Consider the following 17372-nt stretch of genomic DNA (forward strand, 5'->3'; position numbering starts at 1 on the left):
AAGGATGTTACCTCAGAACTACAGGAAATGGAAGTATATTTTGCAACCACATTTGGGGTGGGCGCCATCAAGTGATAAGCTGAAAGGAAGTAAAAGCAGCAAGACAAAGAGCAGGAAAAAACGGATGAGCGGAGGAGAACCTCAAAATTTCCTTTCTGAGAATGTTTGGGCAAATTTGTTTTACACTTAATCATTTCTGTGCAATACTTTCATCTGTATCACAGATACTCATCTGTGGGTTACTCAAACAATCCTAGGTATATTATCTTAGCTTCTTTCCTCATTCGAAGAAAAATGTAATTCCAGAAAGACACAGAATTCCAGCCTCTGAGGGTGTCAAAGGCATGTCACTAAATAGGTCACTAAATGCACCAAGGAAGCCAGAAAAGGAAAGAGCCCCCTAAAGGAAAGTGGCATTTAATTGGGAACTTTCAGACATCTGTCACTCTGTGACAAGCGCAAAACAGTCCTTTGCACATGTGGTGACGCGCAGGTGGGATGGGACTGACAGCTGAAGTGACTGAAGCTGTGCGGGGCGAGGGCGATAGGCGTGGGGACAAATGAGAGCCTGGTCTTGAAGACTGCTTTCCCACCCTGAATATCATTTAAAAAGAATCGCCGGGGGCCCAAACTGTACTTTAAGATGCCATCAATCGTCCATTTAAGATGCGCTACTTGATAAACTGGGGTACGCACCCACCTAAAGAAGAGGTCATGCACAAAGTTTGGGAAAGAGATACTGCATCTGTCTCTGCTAAAAACGAAACAGGGCTCCATCCTCTGGCCCTGGGTTCAAATCCGCGTGCTGGCGCGGGTGGGGAGATACTGCCCCTGGTGAACCCTGCTTTTAATAAGTTTCCCAATCAGCTCTCGAGGGAAAGGCGCGCCCCCCCCTCGCCCAGCCCTCGTATTCTCCCTGCCAGCTTCTCTCCTCCCTCCCATTCTCCATTTCCCTTCCGTCCCCTCCCCGGCAGGGCGTGCTCCACTCCGAGGCAGGATCCGTCTGGTTCCCCGCCTTCCAGTCCGAAAATCCCGCCAAGGGAGCCGCAGAGCAGAGAAAAGCCAAAGTGGGGAGAGGGGAAGAAAGAGACCAGTGAGCCACCGTGCGTGCCGGCGGCGGGGAACAGGCGCGGCCGCGAGCAGCAGTGACTCGGGTACCTGGACTCCGGGCAGAAAGCCTCGCCCCGACCAACAAAGGCAGCCTGAGCGCACACGGCACGTTTGCAACTCCGAGTAAGTGGAAGGGAATGCGCGGTTCCTCCGAGGGCTCTCCGATCGACTTCCCCTTCATCCTCCGCCACTTTTCTGGGTGCCCGCGGATGATCGTGGTAGTAGTGGGAGAGGGGCTGCTGGTGTCTTTGCTGGTGCGGCTGCTTTCAAAACTGATTTGCTCCAGAGGCATATTTTGGGGGCGTCTGGTCAGGATGGTCAGGGTGCCCATAGATGGGTGGAAGGAAAGAAGCTTTTGTGATGTTATGTGCGCATTTGGACTGTGTTCCTGCTTCCAGCGGAATGGAGAACATGCAGGGGCTTTGCTCTTTGTAAAACCTGAGTTAGTAGGTGTGTCTGTGGCTGGGTAGAGAAGAGAGAGAAAGTCAGGCAGCCTGAGCAAGCAGGGCTCATTTTCCCATCCTTCCCCTGCTTCCCGGATTGCCCCAGGGCTTGCCAGCTGATGCGTCTTAGCTGGCATTTCTAGGTACCAAGTGGGGCTTGTGCCTCCCAGTGCCAGCTGACCTTGCGGGTCCCTCGCAGAGCATCCGGGCACTCCTTGTCCTGCCTGCCAGCCCAGGAAAGGTTCTAGAAATGGTTACGTCCAAAGTTTAAAAGACACACCTTGAATCCCATTTCTCATTTGAATAATTTTAAGAACTGCCCTGTACAGAGACACTTGAACTTTTTATTTCACCCACATAAAGCTAGGGTATATTAATTACCAATCTGCTAGATGCTTAGTTTCTGAGTTGATGTTTCTAATAAGTTAAACTATTTTAAAAGAGAAGAATGTATTTAACTCCTTCCCTTCTCTACTTAACACACAGAACATAAAACTTGCTCTCTCTTCAACACACACACACCTTTTTCTTTAACAGAACACGCAGGAACACCAGAACACACACAGAGTTTATCTACACTCCTGTTAACTCACCCCTACCTCTGTTAACAGCTGCTCTGTAAGTCTGGGGGATACATTGAAAAAGTAGGAGTGGCATGTGGTGGGGGGAGGTGATGGTTGGGGAGAATGAACCATTCGAGAGAAATCAAAGTTCCAGCCTTTTGGCATCTTTTGTTTTCATCTGGAGGGTTACTGAGGCATTTTGCTTTAACAACTTGAGAAAGGTGACCTACGGGTGTGTGTTGGAGGGAAGGGCCTGGGAGGAGGTCCAGGAACTATCAAGAGGAGCTTTCGAACTAATAACATAACGAAGCAATTTCATGATCTCAGGCAAATGTGGAGTTGACGAAACAGCAAAGCCCTTTTCAGCCCCTTGATCATCTGGGGATGAACTGATATTTGAAATACTGAAAGGTAATGGGAGTGAAACAAAAGAGGTGTGTCTCCCAGCGTAGAAAATAAAGCTTCTATTTTCCATTTCATCATGTTTCTTTTTAAGTAAATTATGCATTCTAAAGACCAAATCATTAAAAAAAAATTATAGTCCAGTTAAATTCTAAGAAAATTGGAGTGGTATTTTCTTTTTTCCTCCCTTTGGGACATGAGTTATTTTAGAGTGGCAATATTTGTACTTTCTCATTTAAATTAGAGGATGAGCTTTTGAGAAATTATGTTGTGAAAAAACCTCTAATACCATTATTTTGTGCTTTAAGAAACTGTGGTGCTTTTAATTCTCTAATCGTATTTTAAATCTGTAGAAGTTGATCTTTCCTCTCCTCCTGTTCCCAGGCCTCTTCTAGGACTTTTTTTTTTAATCATTTAGGGAAAGGCCTCTATAAGGAACACCCACCTGAAGCCATACTTAACGCATTAGGTGCTGTGTTCCAGATGTTTGCTTGTCCGTACAAATGTATTGTATTTTCAAAGCTAGAGTGTGAGAGAAAAGAAACTACAGTTAATATGTGACTTTTTATTTTCTGACTTTTCGATGGGGTATTATATAGAATGAGGATGATAACATATATTTAAAATATTTATAGTACAATATATTATGTTTATAATACATAACTTTGTGGTTTCCTGGACCTCTTTTCATGGTATTGGGTGTAATAAATTTACTGATTTATTGAAAATTTCCATGTACCTATTCAGTCTTCACATACAGCAATATGTGGCAGAACCCACATTTTTTAATGAACATTTTTGATGTTTTTATTCTAGAAAAGCTAGAGGCCTGGTTTGAATTCTCACAGAACCTGATCATTGGAAATAACTTGAGAGAAATAAGGTCCCCAAATAACTTAATCACTTTTATCAATAAAATCAATCCTAGAAATTAAGTATTTTGGGTTTAAATTTTTTTTTCCTTTTGAAGATACTCTTGCTTTCTTACTTAAATGACATTCTCATGTGAATTCTGATCATATTCTTATTTGCCATGTGGTATTTTATTACTATTCAAAATCTTCTCAGGAGACTGAGTTTGGGTGGCTTGTTCGAAATGGTGTATTAGTTAATGGTGGATTGAGGGCCGGTAGTTAGAATTCAGATTATAAATTCCGGTTCTCCCAACACTTACACTTTTTAATACAGTGACACAGTGAATAGGATGGCTGTCCTTGACTTCCCTCCTAAAGGTAATGCCCAAACTGAGACCACCCAGGGTGATCAGGGAGCAAGCTGGTTTACACCTGAGTGCAGGTCAGTCCAGTTTAAAGAGTTGCTCATCTTTAAGCATCAGGTGAGTCAGGCCTCCCAACAGCCCTTGTTTGGATGCTGAGTGGAGCTTCTCTAAGGGTGGTGAATGTTGTCTCTTTTGGCTGCAGTTCTAATGAATAATCAGAGAACTTTTGTTTCCTTTTGACACGAAACCATGTCATTGCCCTGGGGTAAAATAATATTCAGATATGGAGCTTCTCTTTACAAGCTGGGCCAGCTTTTTTCCTTCCAGAGTCAATTGGCTTGAGTGGAATTTGGGCCACAGCCTCACTTTGGAAAGTTCTCCATTCTTGATGTTTATGGCCCATTCAATTTTCCATCCACTGGGCAATTTTTCCATGCACTTCTTCCCAGTCTTGTATGTGGAATCGTTTTCCACATGGCATAGGTGTCATACGATCCTTCTAGATTGTCAAATATAACAAGCCTTTTGTTCCTATTTTAGTATTCGGTAAACGACAAGTTAAGACTTCTGTGGTTTAGAAGGATAACTATAATGTAGCGTTATCAGAGGGCATTATAATTATGGTAATATTGCAGGTTTGATTATGTAGATCACATTCACCACAAATCCCTATTTCTTCATAGTAAGCAGGGAATACAGTGAATAGTTCATGCTTAAGATATTTTGAGAAATAACTTAATTTTTTCTACTGGGCTTTATTTTGGAGCCATTTCTTCGTAGTAGGCTTAAGATAAAGTGATATTTCAAATAAAAACGTCATCATAATGAGTTTCCTAAAAGCAGAGTTCTTAGATTCTGAAACTTCATAGTTAGTGAAAAAAATCTATTGCTACATATTAATCTTGAATGAAGTAAGTCATAGTAACTGACACTTGGGCTCTTAATTCTAAGAATCGTGCTTATTAAAAACCAAAACATCATTGTAAGGCAAAAATAGCATTCTGTATCTCTCACCTTTTATTCCCACTTCTTCCACTTTTCATACTGAGATATGAGATGACTGTTCTTCAATGACATCACAGACATGGAGGGAACGATAGCAAGTCCTCTACCTTCAGCTGTGGAATTTGGGTGAAACTGGATGAGTCTGAGATTAACGGCGCCAAGGGAGGGTTTTCCCAGGCAAATCCTCCCTCTAGGTGGCGCTCTAACTCCCCCCTCCACCCACCCTTCCGGGGACTTCAGTTCCTCCTTTCCCAGCAGCGCCAACACTGGAAAAGCACATCGTTTACCTCTTGGAATTACTCACTTTTACCACCAGCTCCACCCCACCCAGACCATGCACCCCTACAAGGCAGGGACTCTCTCATTCCTCTCCAGAACCCTAGCATATCTAGAGTGAGACCATTGAAATGCCCAATGAATATCTGAATGAGTGAAAAAATAAGTAAATGACTCTGAATACCATTTTCTCTGCTCTTCCTCATGTTCCAATGACCTTGACTGCCTTCTATACTCAATCCCTCTATACATCACCTGGTACCAATTTCCTGTTTAAACCCAAGCACCCCATTCTCAACCTTGAACCTCTAGAAGAAGGCTCTCCTGTCTTTTCCTCTACCTCCTTTATTGCAAACGTCATATAGGTCTGCCAGTTCTCTGGAGCGTCTTCCTAATCATATTTCACCTTGTTCGTTTTAAGGCTCTCGACCTTGCATGGTCTCTGACTCACCTGCATAAAGGAGAAGGAAACCTTACCTCTTCTTTAACAAACTGTGTTATTCAAAGCCTTAAGACTGAACACTTGGGACATTATTTTCATCATAACTTCGTTGTGGCTACAGGCCTTTGCTTTTCAGAACTAATAACATTTATTTTCTCATCATATTTTCATAACAATTCTACTTAGGTAGGCTGAACAGGATTTTTTTTTAATTGATAAGGATACAAATTCAAAGCGGTTAAGATGACCCCATTATTTAATACAAGAATCTTGATGATCTTAAAAGATCTTAAAATTCCTAGTTTGGATATTTTTTTCTCCTCTATAATATAATGCCATATCTTCCTCTGACTAATTAATTTTCTTTCTCAGTTGCCTCTCATGTCAAACCTAAACTTCAGTGTATGTAGAGTAAGCGGCCAAATCACCCAGCGTAGTGGTTTCCTTTCTTCCTTTCTTCTATTCGGTGTTTATCAGAATAACTCATGTCTTAGCATCCAGATGCCTGGAGCCCATCCCCAGAGATTCTGATTTGAGAGGTGGAGTCAAGGAAGATGGACATGTGACAGGGCACCTGGATGCAGGTGATGTATTAGAAACATTAGCTGTAATGCTCCAATATTTGAGCTCTAAGTTTAAAGAAATCAAGGTAAACCACAGCTACGCTTCTCACTAGCTGTGCAACCATTAGCAAATATCGTGGTCTTTCTTGCTTCCATTTCCTTATCCCTAAGATGACAGCACTAATACCTCCTAGGATTGACATGAATATTAATCTAGAAAATGAGTGTGAAGGACAGGACCCAGAGTCTGACTGCTACGGAGTATTTGATGAGGACAATGGAAATGCTGATTAGGGGATGCAGGCCTGCCCACCCGCCCCCCATGAAAGACCACCCTTGCTTTCCCTCCCCCACTGCTTTATTTCTCATGTCCAGCTGGCATGAGAAAACAAACAGAAACCTAGGTGAGACTTTCTTCTTCTTGAAATGCTTCTGCCCTCTCTAGTCTCAGACTGTTCTCTCTCAATGCAGATCCAAAACCCCTTCTGAAAAGAAACACACGGAACATGTGATCATGCCCCAGGTCCCAGGGAATTTGACATGTAAGGTCCCCGAATCAGACTGTTGACCTTGGCCTTTCCTGCAGTGTCTAGGAAAGCATTTTGCCTACAGGGCACTCCCAAGCCAAGGTGCAGCCATCTCATTGCTGATGTTGGTGACACCCATAGCCATGTGCTGTGGCCCTGCTGCCATCATGGAGCCGTCAGCTCAGAGGAAAGAGTTCAGGTTTGGATTCAGGAGCCTGCATTTATCTCATCGCAGTCCTGCCGGATGCTGAGTATGTCCCTGTATCTCCTGGAACCTCAGGGTTTTCATCTGTAAGCTGGTGATGATGTTGATGATGATGGTGTTGAGGGTGATCGTGATGATAGATGCTTTGCCTACCTCACGGGCTGGTGGTAAAGGTAAATCGTAACAATGCACTGTTTATAAACTGTAAACTGCTACGCTAAACATAAGCTACTGTTAACGAAATCAGTGGGGCCAGTTCTGCCTGTCTCTTTCCCCAGTTCTGCTGCTTGTCATTATCATTTTCTCAGGACCCCTAGAGATTGCCTGAGATGCTGAAAGGTAAGTTTGACCAGATGAAGCGAGTAGGAGGAAAGATGTGTGACAGGTGTGAAGAAAAGGAAGTCGGAGTCAGAGTGAAAAAAAAAAAGTGAGTAGACAATTCTAAAAAAGGTTAAACTGAAATGGTTATGAATTGTCTTACTAAATATTATGTTATAGGGCTTCCTAAGAGTTGTAAAGGATGCATACCAAAAATTTCAATCGGTTATTCTCACAATTTAGTGAGAATAGGTTTTTACAGTTGATTAGCAGCACTTTGTTTATACTATAGCTGTGCTTCTCACACTTCAATGTGCATGTCAGTCACCTAGAGATCTTGCTAAAATGCGATTCTGATTCAGTAGGTCTCTGGTGGACTCTCAGGGTCTGCTTTTCTAACAAGCTCCCTGGCGATAGCAGCTGCTGGCCTGGGGACCTCACTTTGAGTGACCAGTCTCTAGTGTGTAGTTCCATAAATTGGGAGAGCAGGCAAGAAATCAGAACTCTCTAATCATGACATGCATAGCTTAAAACACACAACGAAGGTCACTGACGATTTCCTACTATGTGCTTGCAAAAGCTGATCACTCCTGTATCTTCACGTGCGAGTCATATTTACAATGTTGGATTATTTATAAAAGAAATTTGCAGTCACCATCCGAATTGCTATGGACTTGACTGAGCCCCTTAAGAATACAAGGCCCTTTGTCAGGTGTGATCTCAGGCCTCTCACCAGTGCTTCTTCTGGAGCCTTCCCCTGCGAGGGTGTAAGTGATAGTAATAGTGTTTAGGAAACTTCATTCTTACGATGAGAAAGATGTAACTTAATACGCTTTCTGAATGCTAGAGTATTCTCTTATTTAAGGTTTGAACATCTGTTTTTCCCTTGGATGTGCCTTTCCACACCATAAGGGAAGTAGAGCAGGGATCATCCATCTGTGTGGCTTCCTGGGAGATGCTGGGCTGCCTAAGGAAGGAGCCAAGGACTCTTGCCTCAGAGTCCAGATTCAATCAATACGGAACATATCTCAGTAACAATCTTAGGGAACAGAGAAAGTCTCCACTCAGGATAAAACAAATGGAGACCATGTAAAACTTTAAAATAATGTTTTCATAATGGCCTTCCTTATTTGCTAATAACATGGCCTGTTCTAAACCTGCCCATGGGGTTATTGCTCCCCATAGCAGAGAATCATCGCTGAAGCTGTAACACATAGTGGCCTTCATTTCTGAGCATTAGAACATCCGAAGGCTTCCACTGGGCATCTTCCAGTTGGCCAGATGGGGTGTCCATGTTAAGTCAGAAGTTGGATCTTTGGCTTAAAAAAATATCCTGCAGCTTTGGAGAATCTTATGCAAGGGCCAATTTAGTTCTTCAAAAAATATTTTCTATAAAAGAATGTTGCCTTCTGGGTACAGGATATTTCTTTAGATATGGTCCAAGGTCATCAAATGAGGAAGCCTGAAGCTGCTATAGGAAAGAAAGCAGGGAGTTTATTACGTTATTTTAACTGGTGGAGGTACTTAAGTTTTGAAACAATAATGTAAAGCCTTTCTTCTCAACCTCTTTTCTTGATTACAATATATAGTTAACTGTTAAATTCAATGACTCTGGCAAAACACAGAATCTTACATACAGCTCAATTCATTTCAAACTTGTGAAAAGTTTGATTAATTTTAATGATGTGAAAAACAATAAGGGTTTTTTCATTATTATGTTTGTTATTAGGAAAACACAAATATATACCTGGAGAAACATATTATTTTTCCTCATTCTATAAAAATGTCCATGCTACAAGATATTAATTTTTAAATTATGAAGAAGGGAAAAAATGACTTATAATCCTGCTCAAAATGGACACCACTGTTAACACTCTGATACACTTTCATAGTTTTTCTGATTTAACCTTTGAAAATAGTTGCACAAATAATTGTGTGTCCTGCTCTTTAGATCAACATAGTAATCGATGTATGCTATATGTTTGTAGCTTTCCACACATTAACATGTGCGTTTGTTTCTACTAAGTGGGCCAATTAAGATGGAAATTCAATTTATTTAGCTTGACATGGGTAAATTTGAATCATAAAGAAAGCTTAGTAGATTAATCTGATGGACTCTCATTAAAAAGTTGGAAATAGAAAAATGCAAACAAACAAACATAATCCCACGAAGCAAACAAATAATCTTTCTCCCAGCAAAGGATGTGCTGTTTAGACGGAACAGATAATCCTGTGGACCTTAGTGTGTACAAATTAAAGGTCAAGCTGAGTAAACATTATCTTCCATTCTTAACCTTGAGGACCCTTCCAGATACATATCCAGGGGTAAAAGTCTCCCCAGGGAAGCCACAGCTGCCTGATCCCACCCAGGTCCAATCTCACCCCCTTAGCAGGTCCCAGGAGCCTGCGGAACTTCTGAGCTGCTCTGGGCTAAGAAGAGAGGGCCTAATGCACTGCACGTGGGTAAACCTGCAGGGGCAGCAAACCTCTTTGATGCACGTCACTCCAGGGCTTGGCATCCTTGGGTGAATTATTTATTTGCTCTATAATTATTTGGAATGAATAGTGTACAGATTGGCTCTAGTTTAAAGTGAGTCAGATCAAATTTGGGTTTGTCAACCGCACTCTTGTTTGTAGAGGAGGGGTGGAAGGCTTTTATTGTCTATGCCAGTATTGGGATTCCCACCAACTTGAGCCTGAAATGATTTCTAGCCTTTTAAAACAGTGGTTTGAGTCTGATGGTTAGGGATCACAGAGTCTGCCCTCTGATATATGATATCTGGGGATTTGAAGATGTACTTCAAGGCTGTCATAAATGAATTTGGTTTGGAGAAACAGATCAAAAGCAATTTAGCAGGAATAAGTTGGTAGAGGTGGATTTCTACCAACTTCTCTCTAACTAGATCCACATTTCCTAAAAGCAAGCTAACTGTGGGTTTCCAACATCTCATCCAGTGATGTTCTCTTGCAAGAGGTTAAAATGAGAGCAGTTAACTTCAAAGGCAGCAGAACCAAGAAGACAAAAGAAATAGAAGTGGACTTGAACTGAGACCGTAGGGAGAACATCCAAAAATCTGATAGACAGAAGCCAAGCATGAGCTTGCGGAGAGGAGCTTCAGACCTCACAGAAAACTCTACTAGATAGCGCTGAGGTCTCCTCCACTCTGGATGAACTGCTCGGCAACTCTCTTTGGGCCCTTTTGGCCCATCTGGCTCTGGTGGGGTTCGTTAGGAGGTTTCTCTCCAGTGGATTTGTCTTGTTTGCTTTCTAAATCTCCTAAGCTCTACATGCCTCTTAGTATAAAAATGCCAAGAAGTCATTCCAGGACAGGAACCAGCCTGTCCCCTCCATGTTCCTCTCAGAGGAAGTATTTGAAGGCAAAACAGAATCAATCAGTTGTTCTAGTGAAGAGTTGCTGCCTCAAATAGAACTTGAGCAATCTTGGATGCAGGGCCATGACTTAGACAACCTGGTCACTGGAGTCAACTAATCCATAAAGTTTACACTCTCCACCCCATTGTTTCTATTCATATTTCCCCCACTCTTGCGGGGGGATCATGAAAGGAGACCAAGGGAAAGACCCAGGGGCTCCCTTTCATGGGCACAACAGGATCCCTCCAGGCCCAGGGCTTAGCTACACACACACTAGTTAGCTTCCTGGGTTAGGTTTCTACCCTGACTTCCATTTGCCGCCTCTAATGCGTAACATTAAATATCTGTTGAAATCAGAAAAACGTTTAGACTTGGGCATTTCTATTAAAAATTGTTTAATTTTGAAGAACAAATATTATTTCCTTGCCTCCTTGCCATCTCAGATTGACCCCTTTCCTTGTCTAACTTCCAAGTCCATACCAAGGTATAGCCAGATTTATGATCATCTATTGGAACTTGAGCAACTATTGAAAATAAGTGTAGAATAGAGGAAGGTGTGACCACTCTTCTTAAGGTGATTTTAATGTTTCTTTGGTGAGGAAGATCAGCGTAAGTATTAGGGGCTGTTTTCCTCAAAAGGGAATAGATTTCACTACTCATCTAACGTGACATGGGATTGCTTATCTCTACTCTTGGTGGAATTTAAGCAAAATCACACGTTGTCCCTTGAGAATGTTCAAATATTTGTATCTACTGTGACTCCTAAAGCTGCAGCGAGATTGGAGTTCCTGTGGGGAGGCCAGGAACCTCTGAATTGGAAGAGGTGAGAAATGTGACAGTTGAGTATAGGACAGTTAGTAAGGCTTTAAGGAGCAAGTAAAAAAATTCTCTCCCAGAAGCTGGAAATGGAGAAACTATGGGACTGTGGCTTATCTGATAAATTTGACTTTTACTGAAATGAGGATGGGGACATACCCAATGAGGAGCACCACGTGCAAATGAGGGACATTTAAGGCACATCCTAGAAAGGATAAGACATGGAAATATTGACTGGTGTTTCCTGAAGTAAATCTGCAGATCTTATAATAGGTTCCTCACGATAGCATCTAACTGATTTTATTTCCATTTGGAGGTCTCCATATGAAGAGGCTTCAATTATTAAATCATTTTGGATTGTCTACCCTTTGTATTTAAAGAAAGTCACTACATTAATTCTGAGTTTCAGTGGTCCTGCATCTTCCCACTGAACCTCTCTGTTCTATACTGTACTGCTAGACAGTTGTTTCTAGTTCTTTCACGTTACCACTACCCAAATAACAAATGGCACACAGTAGGTACTCAGTTCATGTTTATCATTTCATAGAATTAAGATAACCTTTAACCTAGTTCCTACTCAATGTCCCCTCTCTCCTGCAATCTCCATCAACCCTGGCAAGATTTAACATTAACTGGCTGCCCTAACCAAAAACTGTGATGTGAGCAATCATTTTCTTTGGCATCTCTAGCTTTTCTGCTCTGTCTTTCATACTCAGGGGTGTTTCCATTATCAATGTGCAGGCACCCAGAGTCCCAGCTCCTGCTGTTGTATGAAGACATCTTGTATCCAGGCTTCATGCTGGCCGTGGGCATCCCTAGTTTCCCTTGATGTGCTCTGGGGACACATGGCAGTATGTCAAAGTTCAGAAGCTACCAGTGTCTCTGAGGCTGTGTTCCTAGGAACTGCCAGGGCCAGGGAGGAGCCGTCATCCTCTATCACTAGCTACTTCTGGAAGCTGAAGACCTTGCTTTCTTGTCTTAGCATTCCCCTCCTTTTTCCTTTCTGAGCACAATTCCCCAACATTACTAACAATGGCAACCGAGTCTCTGAATGGTTAAGTAACTTGTCCAAGGTCACGAGGTAGTAAGAGGTAGAACTGAGATTGTAGATCAAATATATCTAACCACAAAGCTCCTCGATCAGGGCTTCCCTGGTGGCGCAGTAGTTGAGAGTCCGCCTGCCGATGCAGGGGACACGGGTTCGTGCCCCGGTCCGGGAGGATCCCACATACTGTGCGCGGAGTGGCTGGGCCCGTGAGCCATGGCCGCTGAGCCTGCGTGTCCGGAGCCTGTGCTCCGCAACGGGAGAGGCCACAGCAGTGAGAGGCCCGCGTACCGCAAAAAAAAAAAAAAAAAGCTCCTAAATCACACTCTTCCACCGCCACCCCACTGTCCTATGACAAGGGCCCAGTGAGCATCTGAAGATATTTTGGTCCAATCCCTTCCTTCTTCCTCTTTCCTGCATCCAGGAATATGCTCTCATGCTATGTATTTTATTCCTACCTCACTATGATCTAGAGAATACACTCTCTTGGACAAAGAATCCTGTTGTCAGACCTGACCTTTCTGACTGCATATTATTGCATATTGTTTTATTCTCCATTGCTTTCTCAAGCATCGGTTCTCCTGGCCTGGTGGTTCGACTGGCTCGTGCTGAGGAAGGGGACGGGGGGAGTGAAGACAGGAGGATGTCTGGGCAATGCTCTGTCTGTTCCTCCAGGCTGCTATCACCTGACCAAATTGTTTGTTGGATTGCTGTGTTCCAGCCCCAGGGGAGGCCACAATGCCTTGTTTGTTTGTGTATGAGAGTCTCTGGCTTTGATTAGCAGCTAGCTTCAGTGCAGCTGAACATACAATGGGGACCAAAGGATGGGAAAAAAAATCCTGCTACAGTTTCCCATTGGAAAGCATTCACTGTCAAGCCTGGATATCCAACAGTGGGGCACAGATGGACAGAGGCTGGGAAAGGTTAGGTGATGGATTCTCCATGCCCCGCAGCCTGTTGTGTGTGATGAAGTTGCTCCTTTACGTGAAGTATTGAGCCTTTATCCCACTAGATGCTGCTTACGATTAAGGTTTGAGACTGGTATTGATGTGGTTTGACGAGGGGCGAAGCCTGGAAGGCTGAAAAGCATGAAGGAGCCCCACGATGACGAGGGCAAGGGTAAAAACAGTGAAAAAGATGCACCTATCTTAAAGGGCTGGTCACACAGTTAAAAAAAAATGCCATTACATTGGCTGCACGGAAGAGGTAAAAATAACTATAATTCTATCAATGAAGGAGGAAAGTAGCAAGTTTTTATATGATAACATAGGCAAAGTTAGTGATTTCATAACGTAGACACACTGATAATAGATAATTTATTTCTTCTCATTAAATTAAATATGATATCTAGGGTAAGCACCCCCATCTGCTGGTAGCTGAATAATAAGATGTCTGCCTGAAGGAAAGACTCCTCGTACATCCTTAGAGCAGTGCGTAAGTTAGCAAGAATCTTTCATCAATAGAATATTTGTCTGGAACACTGTGCATGTTACAAAAAGCCACCATCCATTATCCTAGCTTGTAGGTACCTTATTTCGGTCCTCATAAGGGGTACAAAGCAGGCTTATAGTTAGAAAACCATACGATGATGAAATGGTAAACGAGTTGTTATCACATTGTCTAGAAGAAGAAGGTATTCCAATCTGAAGTGGAAAAGGGAGGCTGCATGAAGGGGGTAGGGTTTACAAAGACAGAGTAGTATTGTCTATGGCAAGAAGGCACGGGGAAGGCATTGTAGGTGAGGGATGGAGAAAGAGGAACGCCAAAGAGATGATAAAAAGCAAGATACTGGGGGACAGAGAGCAGAAGGGCCTGATTTGTGCAGTCAGTGGGTGGCCAAGGAGTGAAAGTTAGGATTAGAAAAAAAGTTTTGGGTAACGATAGCAAGACCCTTGAAGGGCAAGCTGACCTGCTCGGATTCTATCCTGATAGATAGTAAGGCATCACTGAAGGTTCTCCACAAGCAAGGAAGGAAAACAAAAAACTTTGCTAGAGTATAAGAAAGATTATTTTCAGAGAAGTAACAGATTAGAGGTGGAGAGAATCCGTTAGGTTTTAAAAAGTAATCCTCCCGGGGCTTCCCTGGTGGCGCAGTGGTTGAGAGTCCGCCTGCCGATGCAGGGGACGCGGGATCGTGCCCCGGTCCGGGAGGATCCCACATGCCACGGAGCGGCTGACCCAAGCCCTTGATCTTTCCAAATTCTGGAAATCCTGTTCACGCTTCAGTGCTTTGCTTCAATACCATCTCCTCCATGAAAATTGTCTTCATTCCTCTAGTTAAAAATGAATACTTATTCCTTATTCTGTTTCACAACTTTCTATGATTTTTCTTTCATAGTTTATATCCATTCATTCATTCATTCAAAAATACGCAACGAGCACAGTCTACTGGGCTCTATGTTAAGTACTAGGAATGCAGAGATGAATACAACACAGTCTCTGTCTTTAAAGCTCACAGTCTAGTTGGGGGCCAGGCACATCAACAGAAAATGGATGCAGTATCAGTGCAATGATCTAGATAGGCACTTTTGAAAGCCCATAAGAGAGACACCTAATTCAGCTGGGGGTGGATTCAGGGCAGGCTTCCAAGAGGAAGTGTCTCCTGACTTGTGTTTAAAGACTGAAAAAGATAAGGGAGAGAGTGGGAGTTCTCGGTAGAGACAAGAGTGTGAATCCTGACTTCATTCTTACCATACAGTGGTTATTTTAAATGACTGTCTCTCCCTTACTTAACTAGCCCAATGCTTTGCATGATACCAAACGTCTGAAAGAATGAATAAATGAATGGATGGATGGATTTCTGATGCCTTGACATAAGTCGGTACTTAGGAGGAATTCTTTCTGGAGACACTATGAAGGAAAATAAAAGCTATCTGACATTAGGATGGAAGTCTAGATGTTAGGATGGAAGGTAGGGGCATGATAGGGTAGTGAAAAATGAGATGTTGACCAATTTGAAAGAATTCCAGTGCCACTGATGGAAGAAGTCTAGAGAAAGAGCTGATATGGGGGGAAGAGGGAAGTGTTCTGGGCTAGAAGGAATTGTGGAGAGACTGGATTATCCTCAGAACAGAGTGTGAGCCGGACTCAGGCTTCTCAGGTCTCTGACCTTCATGGGCACCCTCAACGTCTAGGAGACCTTTTCATGAGAAGGAGCCTCAGGCATGTGGTGGACGGTGGTGACCAGGCTCCCATCTAACTCAAATCCCCGAGCTCAGTACTATACCTTCCTCCTCAAGAGATCTTGCGACATACTTTTGCTAGAATGAGGCAAGGCCGCGTTAACAGTTTTATTTTCTGGGAAATATATGTTATGACTTTGGTCCTTATTTTAAGGTTTCCTTGGATGCATCAGCTTTCAGGAAAACTCTGTAATGAGGTCTAGGCATTTCACATGCACATGGAATGGTTTGAAGCCACACCTTCCAAAAGAGATCAGTTGGCCTGTGAGTTGCTTTCTGTACTTTGTTTACATTTTAGATGTGGGCTGATCACCACACTGAGATGCCCACACTTCCCTTGAAACTGCTGATTTTGCTTTGCCCAAAGGAATGATCTTCTGCCAGCAGGTACAGACTCATTACTTCTGCAGCCAGTGGAAAAAGTAGTTACTCATGAAACTCAGCACCAGAGTGACTGTGGAAGCCAGATTGTTATGGCTCAACGAATATTGATTAAAATATGTGGAGAAAAACAAGTGATGGGCCCTCAAAGGGAGAAAGTGTCTTTATGTCCAACAGTCTGCGGGAAGGCAGACTCTTTCTCCCTTTCTGGTATTTTCTTTCTCCAGTTCCAGGATCCTCCTTCATAGTGAGGGCAGAGTCAAGGTAAATGGATCATTTTCATTTTCCTTCCTTAAAAATTATTCTTTTAGCTTTGCTAAAAGAAAAGAAAGCTCGGGAAGTCAAAATTGTCTGGTTTCCAATCCCCAGTTCATTGGAGAGTCAGAAGAGGCAGGAAATGTCTTGGGGACAGAGATTAGACAAGATGTTTTCTAAGAAAACCATGGAGCCTAGGATATATTATATTTTTTATTGTTCCAGATTAGGATTTAGTCTCCAAGTCCTGTTCCACGTAATTTGGGGCCTGTGAAGGTGAAGTCTTGTGATTTTACAGAGGTTTTACCTCTTCTGGTTCCTTTGACCAATAAGTAAGCTTCTGCCAGGATGAGCCTATTGTAATACAATTAAGAATCTTTTTATCTGCAGATTCTCCACTTGATATTAAAAAAATCATATCCTGTTTAGGCTTCTCTATAATGAAGCTAACAACTAAAACCCATGTAATATTTTTCCCTTCACAAATTGCCTTCATATATTTTATCTCATTTAATCCTCAGAACAATTGTATGAGATCAGTTTTTTTGTTTGTTTGTTTGTTTTTTTGCGGTACGTGGGCCCCTCACTGCTGTGGCCTCTCCCGTTGTGGAGCACAGGCTCCGGACGCGCAGGCTCAGCGGCCATGGCTCACGGGCCCAGCCACTCCGCGCGCAGCATGTGGGATCCTCCCGGACCGGGGCACGAACCCATGTCCCCTGCATCGGCAGGCGGACTCTCAACCACTGCGCCACCTGGGAAGCCCTGAGATCAGTTTTAATAATTTTACCCCTATACAGATGAGGAAAAGGAAGCTGCTAGAATGGAGGAGGCTTGACCAAGGTTTCTCCAAGAAGGTGCCTCATCCATCTCATAGGATAGTTTGGGGAGTTTTCATAGTCCGTAAAAGTATTTTGTAAAAATAATTCAAAAAAAAGTTGGCATTCTGTTCTCTCCTTTGTATAGACTCTGTGCTTTAAAACATTGGCTTACACAACTCTAAAGCCGTTTCTTAAAGAACAGTTCACATGCATTTGGATCTCATGGGGTTGCATCCTCCACCTCTGAAATCAGAGCCTTAATTAATCAGAATATTTATTTTTAACCAGGCCATTTCATATGCAGCAAAGTTTGAGAAACTCTTTGTGTGTGTGTGTGTGTGTGTGTGTGTGTGTGTCATAGTTTCACCTTATAGCTATTGAGAATAGGGTCTCTTATGGTGCTAGCTATCTTCCAGAAAGTATTGGTTA

General features: G+C 42.8%; 1 protein-coding gene across 2 annotated transcripts in view; it reads left to right on the forward strand.

Moving 5' to 3' along the window:
• Positions 1-957: 957 nt before the first annotated feature.
• The window catches only part of PTN (pleiotrophin), a 95793-nt gene continuing 79378 nt past the window's right edge, over positions 958-17372 (forward strand). The window contains exon 1 of one of the 2 annotated variants that reach the window (XM_024741649.1): positions 958-1233. The gene's annotated coding sequence lies outside the window, so the exon portion shown is untranslated. The remainder of the gene's footprint in view (positions 1234-17372) is intronic. The other variant, XM_024741650.1, reaches the window with a different exon arrangement.

Source organism: Neophocaena asiaeorientalis, unplaced genomic scaffold (genome assembly GCF_003031525.2).
Source record: "Neophocaena asiaeorientalis asiaeorientalis breed wild unplaced genomic scaffold, Neophocaena_asiaeorientalis_V1.1 scaffold692, whole genome shotgun sequence".
Taxonomy (NCBI): Eukaryota; Metazoa; Chordata; class Mammalia; order Artiodactyla; family Phocoenidae; genus Neophocaena; species Neophocaena asiaeorientalis.